This window comes from Lynx rufus, unplaced genomic scaffold, assembly GCF_022079265.1.
Source record: "Lynx rufus isolate CCGP_SWC_20201006 ecotype Redwood Valley unplaced genomic scaffold, mLynRuf1.p SCAF_1, whole genome shotgun sequence".
Classification (NCBI taxonomy): Eukaryota; Metazoa; Chordata; class Mammalia; order Carnivora; family Felidae; genus Lynx; species Lynx rufus.
Genome location: NW_025814823.1, coordinates 9,246,632 through 9,260,492, shown reverse-complemented (window position 1 = coordinate 9,260,492; position 13,861 = coordinate 9,246,632).

Here is a 13,861-nt window from a genome sequence, read left to right as displayed (position 1 = left end):
ACACAGTGTGCCGCGTGAGCCCTGGGCTGGGTATACGTTCCCTCCCTGCTGTGTCCGCAACGTCGCCTTGCGAGGCACTGGGCCCACAAAATGTGCTCGAGGGGGCATCTACCAATTGATTCCAGTGAGCTGCGAGCAATCAGGGCGAATGAGAAGCCTCCAAGTTCTCACTCTTCCAGTAGCAGAACAGAGCTGGCAAGGCAACTTGTTCTCAAAAGGTTGATATTTAAAATCGAAAAAGGGGGCTTGCAAAATGCATATTTACAAATGTCCTTCTTTCTGCGTGGAAGGTTGCTATGGAGACCTGTGGCTGTGACACCCACTTATGGCTTAAGAGCACCATCAGCCTCCTTGGGTTGAGCCAGGGAGCCCTCTGGATGGCACCTGTGGGTGTCTGGGGACAACTGGGGGAGGGTCTCGTCCACACGGAAAGTCTTTCAGGACTGAAGATGCTATGCCGTCTTCCAAAACGGATAATGAGGCGAGGCGAGCAGCATCTGTCTCCCTGAGACCAAATCCTTTTCAGTTCAAAGCTTTCACATATGGGAGCCACCCCCAAAACTAATCTGGCTTTGGCTGGCAGGACTTGGCCCCTCAGAGTGCACAAACTCCGTTGGTCCTCCAGACTCCAGACAAGCAGGAGGAGCTCCCAGGGCCTTTATCCAGGGCCCATGTCTGCTCCTAAAACGCAACCCAATTAGCAAGACCGTTGGCATTGCTGCTGCTTTGCAGGAGGCCTCCACGGTGCTAATAATTGCTCATCTAGTTAAATGGAGCCCTGTTCCAAGCTGTGAAGACTCACACCGAGCCCTTCCTGAACTGTAACTTCTGAAACTCAGGTGGCAAAGACAGAGACCATAGTCAAACTTTGACAGCACGGATGTGGTTATCAAAGAAGAACGTATTGCCTGGTATTCTAGGAGAATGTTCCCTACACTCTGAAGCCCGGAGTACCTGCTTTCCGGGTGGATGGTAGCATTCTCGAACGAGTCCTGGCTGGTGATGCGGAAATGAACCTCGCCTCGCCGTGTGTCATTTCACCACCTGTAATACAAGTTTCTTGAGGATAAGAACTCGGACTTCTCCTTCACTCATAAGGACCGTTCCCTACCGGGAACTGATGGGTCAATATAGTCAGTGACATGTGGTGCGGACTCTGGGTCAACCTCTTCCCTTCTGGGATTGTGATCTGGTATCGCGGTGCCCTTGAAGGCTTGCCTTCCCTCTGTCCGTGTTCCCTCTGCTCTCAGAGAGTGTGGACGGCTCTCCGGACACAGTGTGGAACAGTAGAGAGACCACCCCGGGGGCCTATGCCCTTAGGGTCTATCAGGGCTTCTCTCTGGAAGTGTTGCACAACAGCTCTTCCTGCCCTCTTTTCAAAACAGAAATTCAAGTAGATTAAGAGGTGTGTGGGCTGACAACGAGCAGGAAACACTGAACTGATCCAAAGAGCATTGGCGAACAGGTGCCTGGAAAGACTCCTTCACTCCACTCACGCTCCCCGCTCCCTTTCCCTACTTGGCCCTTCCCTAATCTGGCCTGAGTGTTTTATTTGACAAAGCCCCTAGCTGGTGCTGAGGAGGCCGCTAGAGCTCACTGAGGCTCCTTCAAAGGCACTTCCCCTGTGTGGATGAGAAACTCAGGTCAGCGGAGCACCTTCTAGGCTAATGAAGACCAGAGAGGAGAGGATGCCTGAGGTGAGTGAGGTGAGTGAGGTGAGCTTCAATGCAGAGGACAGCTCGATAGCTGCCACTTAACTCTTCAACTTAATTCTGGATGGAATAAGGCTAGCTCTGACAGAAACAGACAAGGGCCACTCGGAAGCTCCTTTGAATGGCGGTCCATGGCGCTCCGCCCTCGGCCCCACGAATTGGGCACAGAGGCTTTGCCGTCACTAATTTTCTGCACCGAATTTTCTGCTTCCTAGAAGGTTTCTCTGTTCCAGCAGTGGTTTCTAATAACGTCCCCGAATTAGCCCATGATTCATTGCTCTTTTCGTTTCCCAAACTAATAGGCGTTCTTTTTTGACTCGATGCGATATCCTGCCAGGAAATTCCTTAGCCCTCTGTGTCCACGGCTCCCCCAGATCCCACTGGTGGTATCCTGCTCAGGGGCCTGATGGACCCAGTCAGTCTGAGCTGCTGTCTTGTGGGGCGGGTCGGACGGGGTAGCGGGTGGTCAGTAGAGGACAGAGTAACTCGCAAGGGCTCTGGAATCTGACAGGCGGGGGAGTCGGATTCGGGCTCCACTACTGTTAGTCGTGTGAACTCTCTAAAGCTCAGTTGCCTGTCCATGAAGTGGCAATAGCAATAGTTCCTAACTCGTAAGGGCCTGATGAAAATTAAATAAGATACCGACCACACCGACAGCGACGAACACATTTCAAGCTTTCGCATGACGCTGTTGCCGTTAATTCACGGTTAACGAATAGCATGCAGGGACACTGAGTTTGATTTATTAACACTTGGTGGTCATGATATACCATTGCCATCGGTCCTTCAGCATCCCTGCCCCCTTGCTTCCCGACCCCAGCGCTCCCATTTGTATCTACCATATTTTACCCATTCCCTTGTTTCGTTCACTTTCACTGCCGTTTTATCACGTATATATTCACCTACATAATGGATAGCTTAGTCTGACTTTGTTTTTGAACTTTCTAAGAAGAGAACTGCGCTCTGTATAGTTTCCGGGACTTGCTGTTTTCCCTCAAGGTTCCCAGCCGGTGTTACAACCATGTTACCAACATCTACCCATGCCGACGCATGTAACTGTGGCTCATTCATTTTCTCATTGTTGTACAATATTCTGTTACAGAAATATACACTATACAGATTCATCCTCCTGTTCTTGGACATTTGGGTGGTTTTTCTGGGTTTTTGGGTTTTTTTTGGTGAACAGTTTTATTGAGATGCAATTCACGCACCCACAAGTTATCTGTTTAGACTATGCACTTTAAGGGTTTTTAGTTTATTCACAGGGTTGTGAAACCATCACAACAGTCAATTTTAGAGATTTATATTACACTAAGAAGGAACTTTCTATATCTATTAGCAGTTACTTACTAGTCCCTTCAATCTCCCTTTCCCTGGCAACCACTAATCCACTTTCTGTTTCTAGAGATCCGCCTATTCTGAACATATCGTATAAACAGTCATACAATACGTGGCCTTTGGTGCCTGGCTGCTTTCATTTAGCGAAATGTTTTCAAGATTCATCTGTGTTGTAGCATGAATCACTACTTCATTTTATTGCCAAATAATATCCCATATTTTATTTATCTATTCACTAGTTTGTGGGCATTTGGATTGTGTACAGCTTTGCGCTCTAAGTGTTGTTATGAACATCGTACCACATTATTTCCTAGGCGCATGTGCAAGAGTTTCTCGAGGGTACGTTCTTGGGGTGAAGCTGTTGAAATACAGAGAAGGCAAATGTCCAACACTGAGAGACAGAATCCCAAATGGCGTCCGTATATTTTAACAGCAAGACTCCCACCAGCAAAATAAAGATACCATTGACCCACATCCTTGCTAATATTTGGCATAGTCAGAATTTCCAGTTTTTGAAAAGACTACTTCACTCTAGTTTATTTTTATCTTATGTTTAGCAAACCACTACTCTGCATTTGACTCATTGCCTGATAATAAGATTCTGATGGAGATTCAGACAGAAACAGCCACCTGCCCATGTCTCCTTCCATAATTAGCAGTACTCTTTTGTAATAGTTCTAGCTTTTATTGCCTGACCCAGAATTCTGATGCTATTAAGACTAATATTCTCTCTTCCCAGGTGGGCTCTATGCTCTGTCTACTGGCTGGTCCCAGAGTGTCACCCTATCTCTCCCCAGGCAGAGAGCAGACACAGGCTGTCCTGTGTCCTTGGTCCTGGTAAAAACACCTCCCAACCCGCACCCCCCCCAACCCCCGCCACAATGCAAACAAATGCATCCATACCCTGGGCCTCTGGCTGCATCCAGGCAGGAGGATGACAGTGTAGGAAGCCAATTCAATGACTTCTAACCCAGACAGGGAAACCCTGCTCTTCATTCATGAGCAAAGGCTCATCCCAGGAATGCTAGGAAAGGAGGGAACGCTCAGGTTTGCTTTTCCTATGGTTATTCATCACCGTCCTTTGTCGGGGTCCATCAGATTCAAGTTACAGTGAGTGTACCGATAATTTTTTTGCACGGAATTCTCTCCAGAATCTCCTTTACTTAACAGTCTTTCCCGTTAATTTCAATAGCATTTTTGCTCCAGACGCTTCTACAAGTAAGTTCTAAAATAAACAAATACTTCGTAAAGAGACGGACTCTGCAGGTCAGTAGAGAAAAGAGAAGAGGAAGCAGACCATACGGAATTAAAGAAGCAGGACGGTGGTGCACAGGGACATCCTTGCTGGCCAGATGTCCTGGAGGAAGGGCGCGCTGCCCTGCCGTGTGCAGTCAGCAGACCCCCTCCAACTTTCAGCTCCTTCAGGGAGGCCTCTGCTGCACGGGGCCACCTGGCCTGCCACCTTGCTCACATCCAGTGGCTGAGTGAGGGCAGGTTCGAACACCCCGGCCTTTTCAGCCTGAGCCCCCTCCTCGGGTCGGCCAAAGCTTTACTGGGCCCACATCCCTGATCTTTTCACCAATCCTGCCATCTCTGTTTCCCTCCCACATATGTACCCCCAAGGCGTTTCCATGTCTGTTTCTGGAGAACCTATTTTTTGCGTGACCATATTATTAACTATTTAGCCGATCTCCAGTTGTTTGACATATGGATTGTTTATAACTTTTTTTGCAAATATAAACAGGGCTGAAATCAGCACCCTTGAAACTATGTCTCTCTCGTGTTCTAAGACAGGAGGTATCCACAGAGTGAATCCCTAAAACAGACTGGCACGTTTTAAAAGGTTAGGCACATTTTAAGGCTTTAGATACTTATTGTCAAACTGCCCTTAGAAATGTTGAGCCACTTGCTTACTCCCACCAAAAGTGTATGAGGGTTGTGATATTGTGACATAATAAGAAACACACATTTTGGTCTTTGTCCATAGTTCCTGACGCACAGCATCTAAAACCCTTATAATTTTCTGTATGAGAGCTACGGTGATATCTTTGGTTATATTTAATTTTGTTCCCAGCTCCTGAAATAGCTTCAGAGGGATAAAGGTGAAGTGGGTGTCTTTTGTTATTCATAACAAATTTCAATGACACCTGAGTTCACGTTAAAATGAGGTGGCTTTTGGAAAGACCAATGGATGGGACTGGTTGCCAGGGGAACCAACCTTGTGATTAGAGGGTTGGAACTTTCAGTCCCATCCCTTGACCTTGGGAGAGAAGAGGGAGAGTTGGAGGATGATGTCGTCAATCAAGTTGGAGGAGGATGTCGTCAATCACCAATGGATGATCATACCATTAATCATGCCCACATGATGTAGCCTTCGTAAAAATCCCTGAACCACGGGTTTAGAGAGCTTCCAGGTTGGAGGTGTTGAGAGGGTGGCGCACTCACATAAGGCACGGAAGCTCTCCGCCTAGTCCCCCATACCTTGCCCTGTGCATCCCGTCTATTGGACTATTCCTGAGATATATCTGTCAAATGAGAAAAATAACTTAGTACTGAGTTTGACATCCTTTGTTTTAGGGAAAACAATCCATAGATTGGAGGGGTAAGTGCCTCACAAGCAGTGAAGCACTATTCCTGAAAGATTTGGGTCAAGAGTGAGTTTTATATAGAATTAGAGGGGAGGCTGTGCAGAAACAGAGCATGGTTGGCTAGGAGGCCGGACAGGTCCTTCTAAGGCCAGCAGGTTTTACTTTCTAGGTTAAGGTAAACTAGCTAAAGCTGAGTTGGAGGCTTGTGATTAGTGTATGTCAGGATTCCTTAATAGGTGCATCTTATACATGAAGGCCAACTCAGGTTTAGATTTGTGATGTGGGCAGGGCCACTGGGGCAGCCTCCATTTTATGGGTCTCAAAATTGGGGCGCCTGGGTGGCGCAGTCGGTTAAGCGTCCAACTTCAGCCAGGTCACGATCTCGCGGTCCGTGAGTTCGAGCCCCGCGTCGGGCTCTGGGCTGATGGCTCAGAGCCTGGAGCCTGTTTCTGATTCTGTGTCTCCCTCTCTCTCTGCCCCTCCCCCGTTCATGCTCTGTCTCTCTCTGTCCCAAAAAATAAATAAACGTTGAAAAAAAAATTTTTTTTATGGGTCTCAATACACAAATTAACTTTATCACATCCTTTTATGATAAAGTGGTAATCTAGTAAGTAAAGTAAGGGAGACACAGAATCTGAAGCAGACTCCAGGCTCTGAGCTGTCAGCACAGAGCCCGATGAGGGGCTTGAACTCACGAACCATGAGATCATGACCTGAGCCGAAGTCGGACACATAACTGACTGAGCCACCCAGGCCCCGCACATTCTCAAGAGGAACTTTATGCCAGAGAGAGTTTGCTCCCAAACTCTCATTGTTCCAAAATATGTGTTTTTCCCCATCCAGGGGCCTCAGGTCCTAATCTTTCCCTCTCTGCCTGTTTTAATGTTTAAAAACATTTTTAATGTTTTTAATGTTTTTCATTTTTTTAATGTTTGTTTTTGAGAGAGAGACAGACAGAGCATGAGCAGGGGAGGGGCAGAGAGAGAGGGAGACACAGAATCCGAAGCAGGCTCCGGGCTCTGAGCTGTCAGCACGGAGCCCGACACGGGACTCAAACTCACGAACTGCGAGATCATGACCTGAGCCAAAGTCGGACGCTTAACCGACTGAGTCACCCAGGTGCCCCAATTTATTTGTTTGTTTTTAAAGTAAACTCTACTCCCAGTGTGGGGTTCGAACTCTCAATCGAAAGTTGCATGCTCTACTGACTGAGCCAGACAGGTGCCCCTGAACATTTTTTTTTAAGGGGGAAAACAACAAAAGATAATGTGGAATAAGAACAATTTTTTAAGCAGCTCTGTTGACTTATGATAAACTGTATAGATTTTAAGTGCGAAAAGAGGTGAGTTTTGACATATGGGTGCCCCTGTGAAACCACCACCTTAATCAAGATAATGAACATAACCCTGACCCACCAAAGTTTCCCCCAACCCTTTTGTAATCCCACCCTCTCATTTCCCCATTCCCACCCCACCCACGCTCCCCAGACAACCACTGATCTGTTTTCTGTCGGTAGACACTGGTTTCCATTTTCATATATTTTATTTAAAAGAAATATAATATGAACTCTAGTCTTGCCTAGCTTCCTTCACTTCACATAAATGTTTTGAAATCGATCCATGTTGTTGCAGAGATCAATATTTCTATTCCTTTTTATTGCTGAGTAGTATTCCATTGTAAAGACGTGTCACAATTTGTTTATCCGTTTACCTCCTGGTGGACATTCGGGTTGTTTCCATTTGGAGGCCATTACTAACAAAGCTGATACAAGCATTCGTGTTCCAGAATGTGTATGGACAGATGATTTCATTCTTCTTAGGCACATAGAGTGAGTTGGTTGTGTCACATGATTTTAGTTATGTCAGGTGATAAGAGAAATCCGGTCCCCATTCTATCTTGGCCAGAAGCCCATTTGAGCATTTTTCAGAATACATGTTTTTAAGGCAGGTAAATTGAAGGTAGGGTTCCTTGACTCTTATGCTGAATATTTTTAAAATGTTTACATTTGTATTTCATCTTTCTCGTTGCATCCGCAAGAATTTAAGTCCCCTCCTTCTCATGCAATGCTATTCAGCTATTGCCCTTGCAAAAGAATAGTAGGGTTGCTCCCCTTGGGGTAGCAGCCATCAGCTTCAAGGATTTTACAGTGCAGGGCAGAGGGGGGGGAGCTGAGGTATGCCAGTCTGGAAGCTTCAGACAGGCCTCCCAAGATCTCCACGGTAGATTGCAGTAGAACATTGTAGGACGTGGAGCTGCTGTCCTCACCGAAGCCAACCCTGAGCCCGTGGGTGGAGTGGCCTGACTTCTGCCCTCATAAAATTTTTGTTTTGCGAGACTACGTCTAGATATACAAGTCCATAAGAGAAGATAAAGGAAATGTTTGGGGTTTACTAGTGGACCTGGCAAATGACAGGGGCAATTCCAAGATGCCCGGATTCCAGAAGGTACTATCAATTCTGGTACCTCTTTGGGTCTTTGTCATTCCTTTCCCCTTCAATGAATGTTCAATTCAGTCTAGGAAGGACATGAATGGTTTCCACATACCAGCCAGGGACTTTGTCTTGTGGGCTTGATTTCCAAGGCTCATCACCTGGATCTCACTGACATTTATAGAACACTTCATCTAACAACCTCAGAATATACACTCTTCTCAAGCTTGTGTAGAACATTTCTCGAGATAAACCACCTTCAGGGCCATAAAACACATCTTAACGAATTTAAAAGAATATAAATCATACAAAGTGTGCTCTTAGACCACAGTGGAACTAAACTACAAATCAATAACATAAAAATAGCTGGAAGATCCCCAAATAGTTGGTGATTAAACAACACACATCCAATTATCACATGAATCGAAGAAAAACTCTAAAGAGAAATTTCAGAATATTTTGAACTAAATGAAAATGCAGGAAGCCTATAGTATTGAGTGTCTATATTGGGAAAGAAGAAAGACCTAAATTAATTATCCAAGCTTTCATCTTAGAAAAGTAGAGAAAGAAGAACAATATAAACTTGAGACCAAGGAAAAAATAAATAAAAAGTAAAGCAGGAACAATGAAATTGAAAACAGGAATCAATGAAAATAAAAGCTGTTTCTTTGAAAAATCAGTGAAATTACTCGTAACAGAAATGAAACAAAGGTCAACACTAACGATCCATGGACAACTCTTAGAATGGCAAAAATCTGAAAACTTGACCGTACCAATTGCTGGTGAAGCTATGGACCAACAGGAACTCTCATTCATTTCTGGTGGGAATGCAAAGTGGTACAGCCACTTTGGAAGACTGTTTGGCACTTTCTTACAAAGCTAAACATAGTCTTCCTGTACAATCCAGCAATCACTCCCCTCGGTATTTACCCAATATGGTTGAAGACATAATTATACAAAAACCTACACACAAATGTTTATAGCAGCTTTATTCATAATTGCCAAAAACTAGAAGCAACCAAGATGTCCTTCAATAAATGAACGGATAAGCAAACTGCCACATATTTACAATGGAATAATATTCGGCGATAAAAAGAAATGAGCTATCAAGTCATGAAAAGATATGGAAGAAACTTATATGTATATCACTAAGTGAAAGATGCCCATCTAGAAAGGCTATGTTTTGTTTGTTTGTTTGTTAATATGAAATTTATTGTCAAATTTGTTTCCATACAACACCCAGTGCTCATCCCAGAAGGTGCCCTCCTCAATACCCATCACCCACCCTCCTCTCCCTCCCACCCCCCATCAACCCTCAGTGAAAGGCTATGTTTTGTATGATTCCAACTATATGGCATTTTGGAAAAGGCCAAACTAGAGAGATAGTAAAAAGATCAGTGGTTACCAGGGATTGCAGGGGAGGGAGGAGGGGTAAGTAGGTGAACCATAGCAGATTTTTAGGGCTGTGAAAATATTTCTGCACGATACTACCATGATGAATATCTGAGATTATGCATTTGTCAAAACCCACAGAATGTGTAACACCAAGAGTGAGCCTTGATGGAAACTATGGAATTTAGTTAATAATAATGTTTTAGTATCGGTTCGTTAATTACAACTATTAGTTACAATCAGTGTACCACAGCGACACATATTGTTAATAATAGGGGCAACTGTGGTGGGGAGGAAGGGGACATGGGAACTTCATACTGTCTGTTCGATTGTTCTGTAAATCTAAAGCTCTTCTAGGGGCTCCTGGGTGGTTCAGTCGGCTAAGCTTCTGACTTTAGCTCAGGTCATGATCTCACGGTTAGTGGGTTCGAGCCCTGCACAGGGGCTGACAGCTCAGAGCCTGGAGCCTGCTTCGGATTCTGTGTCTCCCTCTCTCTCTCTGCCCCTCCCCCATTCGTGTTCTGTCTCTCTCTCTCTCTCAAAAATAAAATTAAAAAAAAATATTTTAATCTAAAACTCTTCTAAAAAATAAAGTCTATTAATTTTTTTAAGGAAAAAGAATCAAGGTGAAAATAAATAAAAGCATTCAAGAAAATCAAAATACACATACACCTACCAAAAACAAAAAAAAAAAGTCCTCCTGCTTTCAAATTCTTTATCAGGCTCTCCACAAACAACCTCAAATCCCCCCCAGCTCATGGCTAGAGTCTGGCTATCCAACCTGACTCATGCCAGAATCCCATCTTGAAGAAAGTGGATTCTGCTTTCATTCTACTCAGAATTTCTCCAAATGCAGCTTTAACATAAAGCTTGTTAAAAATATAGAGCCCTAGGGCACCTGGGTGGCTCCATTGGTTAAGCATCCAACTCTTGATCTCAGCTCAGGTCTTGATCTCGGGGTCATGAGTTCAGGCCCACACTGGGCATGAAGCCTACTTAAAAAAAATATATATATATATATATATAGAGAGAGAGAGAGAGAGAGAGAGAGAGACAGAGACAGAGACAGAGAGAGAGAGCTCCCTGGACCCCAGGGTCAGACATTCTGATTCAACAGGCCTTAGGAGAAGTCTCTAATCTGCATTTTAATTAAGATCCTTGAGACACCCTTTGTAGATCGCTACAGATGCGGAAGATGCTCTGTCATGGTGGGATGCCCCCTCACTCCAGTGGTGTCACTGTCTTCTTGGTTTCAAGAAGAGAGATTTTAAAGGCGCCTTGCCATATTCTTCCCGAAAGAGTGGCTCACCACGCCTGCCGAAAAAGTCAGCAGATCCTTGCCTTTTGGGGAACTAAACCCCAGGCTTCCCCAACCGCTGACCTTGCTGTGGTCCCATCGTGCTTTGTGTCCAAGTATATGCGAATGGTGATATTTGGTGATGAGACTGATCATGCTAAAGAGGGTCAGGCTGGCTCTGGACACTAGACATTCATTCATTCATTCATTCATTCCACAAATATTTACCAAGTACCTACTATGGACTTGGGGCCATATGCTAAATAGGTACTGGGCATGTAGCAATGAGTAGGACGTAGCTGTTTCTCTCGTGGAATTTAATCTACTGCATAAAGCAGACAATTAAACACTAAAATGTGAGGCGCGTCTGGCAGTGAATATGCAGAGTGCTGTGGGAATGTGTGCAGGGCATTAACTAATTTTGTGAGGCAGATGTTCTGGAGGGGATCTCAGTGGCAGGTGGTGGGCAGTGTCTGTGACAGGTGGCATGGAGGAGCTTAGACAGTGGCCTGCAGAGGCCCAGAAGGGGAAAGCAGGGGTGCCCCAGAACAGGCTGGAGAATAGCAAAAGACTTCCGGCTGAGTGAGGGAGTGGGCAGGCCGGAAGACACTTGTCATCCAAGGGCCTTGACAGCTGGTGGTACAGTCCCTCGCCCTCTCGGGGAGAATAGGAATGGGATTCTGGTCCCTGGGAGAACTAGGAAATGGGGCCCGAGGGAGCCAACGTAAAGCGCTGGTCCCCGGGATACGAGGCAAGAGGACATCATAAGGCCAAGGCCCAGCCCACTTTCAAACATCAAGGGCAGAACAAGGCTGATGGTAACAGGACTGCTAAACTTAGTCACTGGTCTAGAGCTCCTCAAACCATCCCAGATGGAGACTGAATTGGTTGCAGGGCCTGGGCCCGTCGTAGTTTCCAGATGGAAGACAACTATTACGTCAGTGTAGATGGCGGCTGAGGTGGCGAGGCTGTGGTTCCCACTCCAGCACATGCTGGAGACCTCAGGGGAGTTTGAAAAAGAATGCCCAGGTGGTCGGGCAGTTCCTGATTGGACTGGCCTGGGTCAGGGCCTGGCCACCGATATTTTATTAATGTATTTTTCATAATTTATTTTGAAATCATTTCAAGTTTCCAGAAAGGATGCAAGAACGGCATGAAGAGCTCCCTCGTTCTCTTCACCCAGATACCCCTGATTATTAACACTCCCCTTATTTGCTCTTATGTGAGCATGTGTGTGTGTGTGTGTGTGTGTGTCTGTACCCTTTATTAACGACCATCCCCTTCCTGAACTATTTGAAAGCCTTCCCCCGTGTATTTTCCAAAGCACAGACACCTCTCTAGTATACAACCTACCAAAGGGGAAGTCAACATTGGTTCAACACTGTTATCCATTCCACAGCCCCATTCAAATCTTCCCAATTGGTCTCACCGTGTTTCTTTTCTTCCGGTCAAGGATCCGATTCAGAATCATATGTTACGTTTAATGATCATGTCTCTTTAATCTCCTTCAATCTGAAACTTTCCCTCAGTCTTTCCTTACCTTTTGTGAGCTTCATGCTTTTTTTCTGTAGCATGTCCCCAAACAGGGTCCATGAATGTTCCCTCATGACCAGACTCAAACCATCCATGCTGGATGGGAATACCACAGAAGTGATTCTTCACGCCTCTCACACATCAGAGAACACACATCAACCCGTCCCACCACTGGTGACATTAACCTTCATCACCTGGTCAGGTTGAAGTCTGTCGGCCTCCTCCATTATAAAGGCACCATTTTCCCTTTATGCTTGATAAGTAACGACTTAGGAAGACAATCCAAGACTTATGTCAGCATCATGTTTCTCATCAAAGCTTAAACCTCCACCCATTGGTGCCTCTCACCCGAATTAATACTCCAGTGATGATTTCTGGGTTAGTTAGGGCTCTCTGAGAAGCAGACACCAAGACAGGGTTAGATGTGCAAAAGAGTGCAAGAGATGCACTGGGGAGACTCCTGTGAGGGTGAGTGGGCGAAGGCCAGAGCCAGAGGAGGCTTGGGGAGATGCCAGATTGGAATGGTTTAATCATAGTAGAGAAAAGAGGGAAGGAAGGAAAGCTAGGGAGGAAAACAGCCTGTGGTACAGTTCTAAGGAAATTTTAGTAAAGCCATGGGACTCCTTGAGTCAAAGTTACCCATCAGAAGACTTCCATGCGTCCTGGGAAGAAGGCTGCCTTCGTATCCCCTCTTCTCACAGCCATTGACTAAAAACACAGGACTTTGGCAAACTAGGCCATTGCTATCAGAACACATCATCTAGAGCTATAGGTCAGTTATGTTCTCTGCAGTTGGAACTCTGCAGAGAAGAGCTTTTTCATGGCCACTGGAGTTGCCAAATGGTGATTTTCTAACTCCATCATTTCTTCTCCCTTTCTTGTCATTCTACTACAAGAAAGAATTTTCCCTTTACCCCATTTTTTTGCTTATTTATTTATGGACTCATGTATTCTATTTAATTGAAAGGACTATAATCCATTTCTATCATTATATATTTTGACGATCCGATTTTTCTAGATTTGGCCAGTGAGAGTCCCTTCATGCAGGCTCCTAGATTCTCTTGACATGTCCGCATAATATCTCCTTACCTTCTGGGCAAAACGTTTCAGACTTTCCAATTCTTTGTAGGCCCTAACCCTGGAATCAGCCTTATCTCCAAAGATCTCGGGAACCTTTTTAGTATTTCGAAATCAAAAGCTCATTGTACTCATTGCTGTGAAGGTGTCATTGCTACAAAGGTGTCATTGGTTCTAGGCTGTCTTACTGTTCAGAGTTAGAAAACACACACACACACACACACACATATACACATACATATCCATGGATATATACTTTAAAACTGTCCTGTCTCACCAGTGCGTCTAATTTCCATTCAACACCTCAAGGTTCCTTCTAGGCTTCCTTCTCACCATATCTGTGAGTCCTCTGTGGAATGAATATAAATCTCGCTTCTGTAATCCTCAATCTATTCGATATTTGCCCAGTCTCTCTCTCTCACTCTCTCTCTCTCTATAACCAATCTCCTGACCACACTGGTCACCTTAGTCTTGACAGCTTCTCAGCTTCAAGCC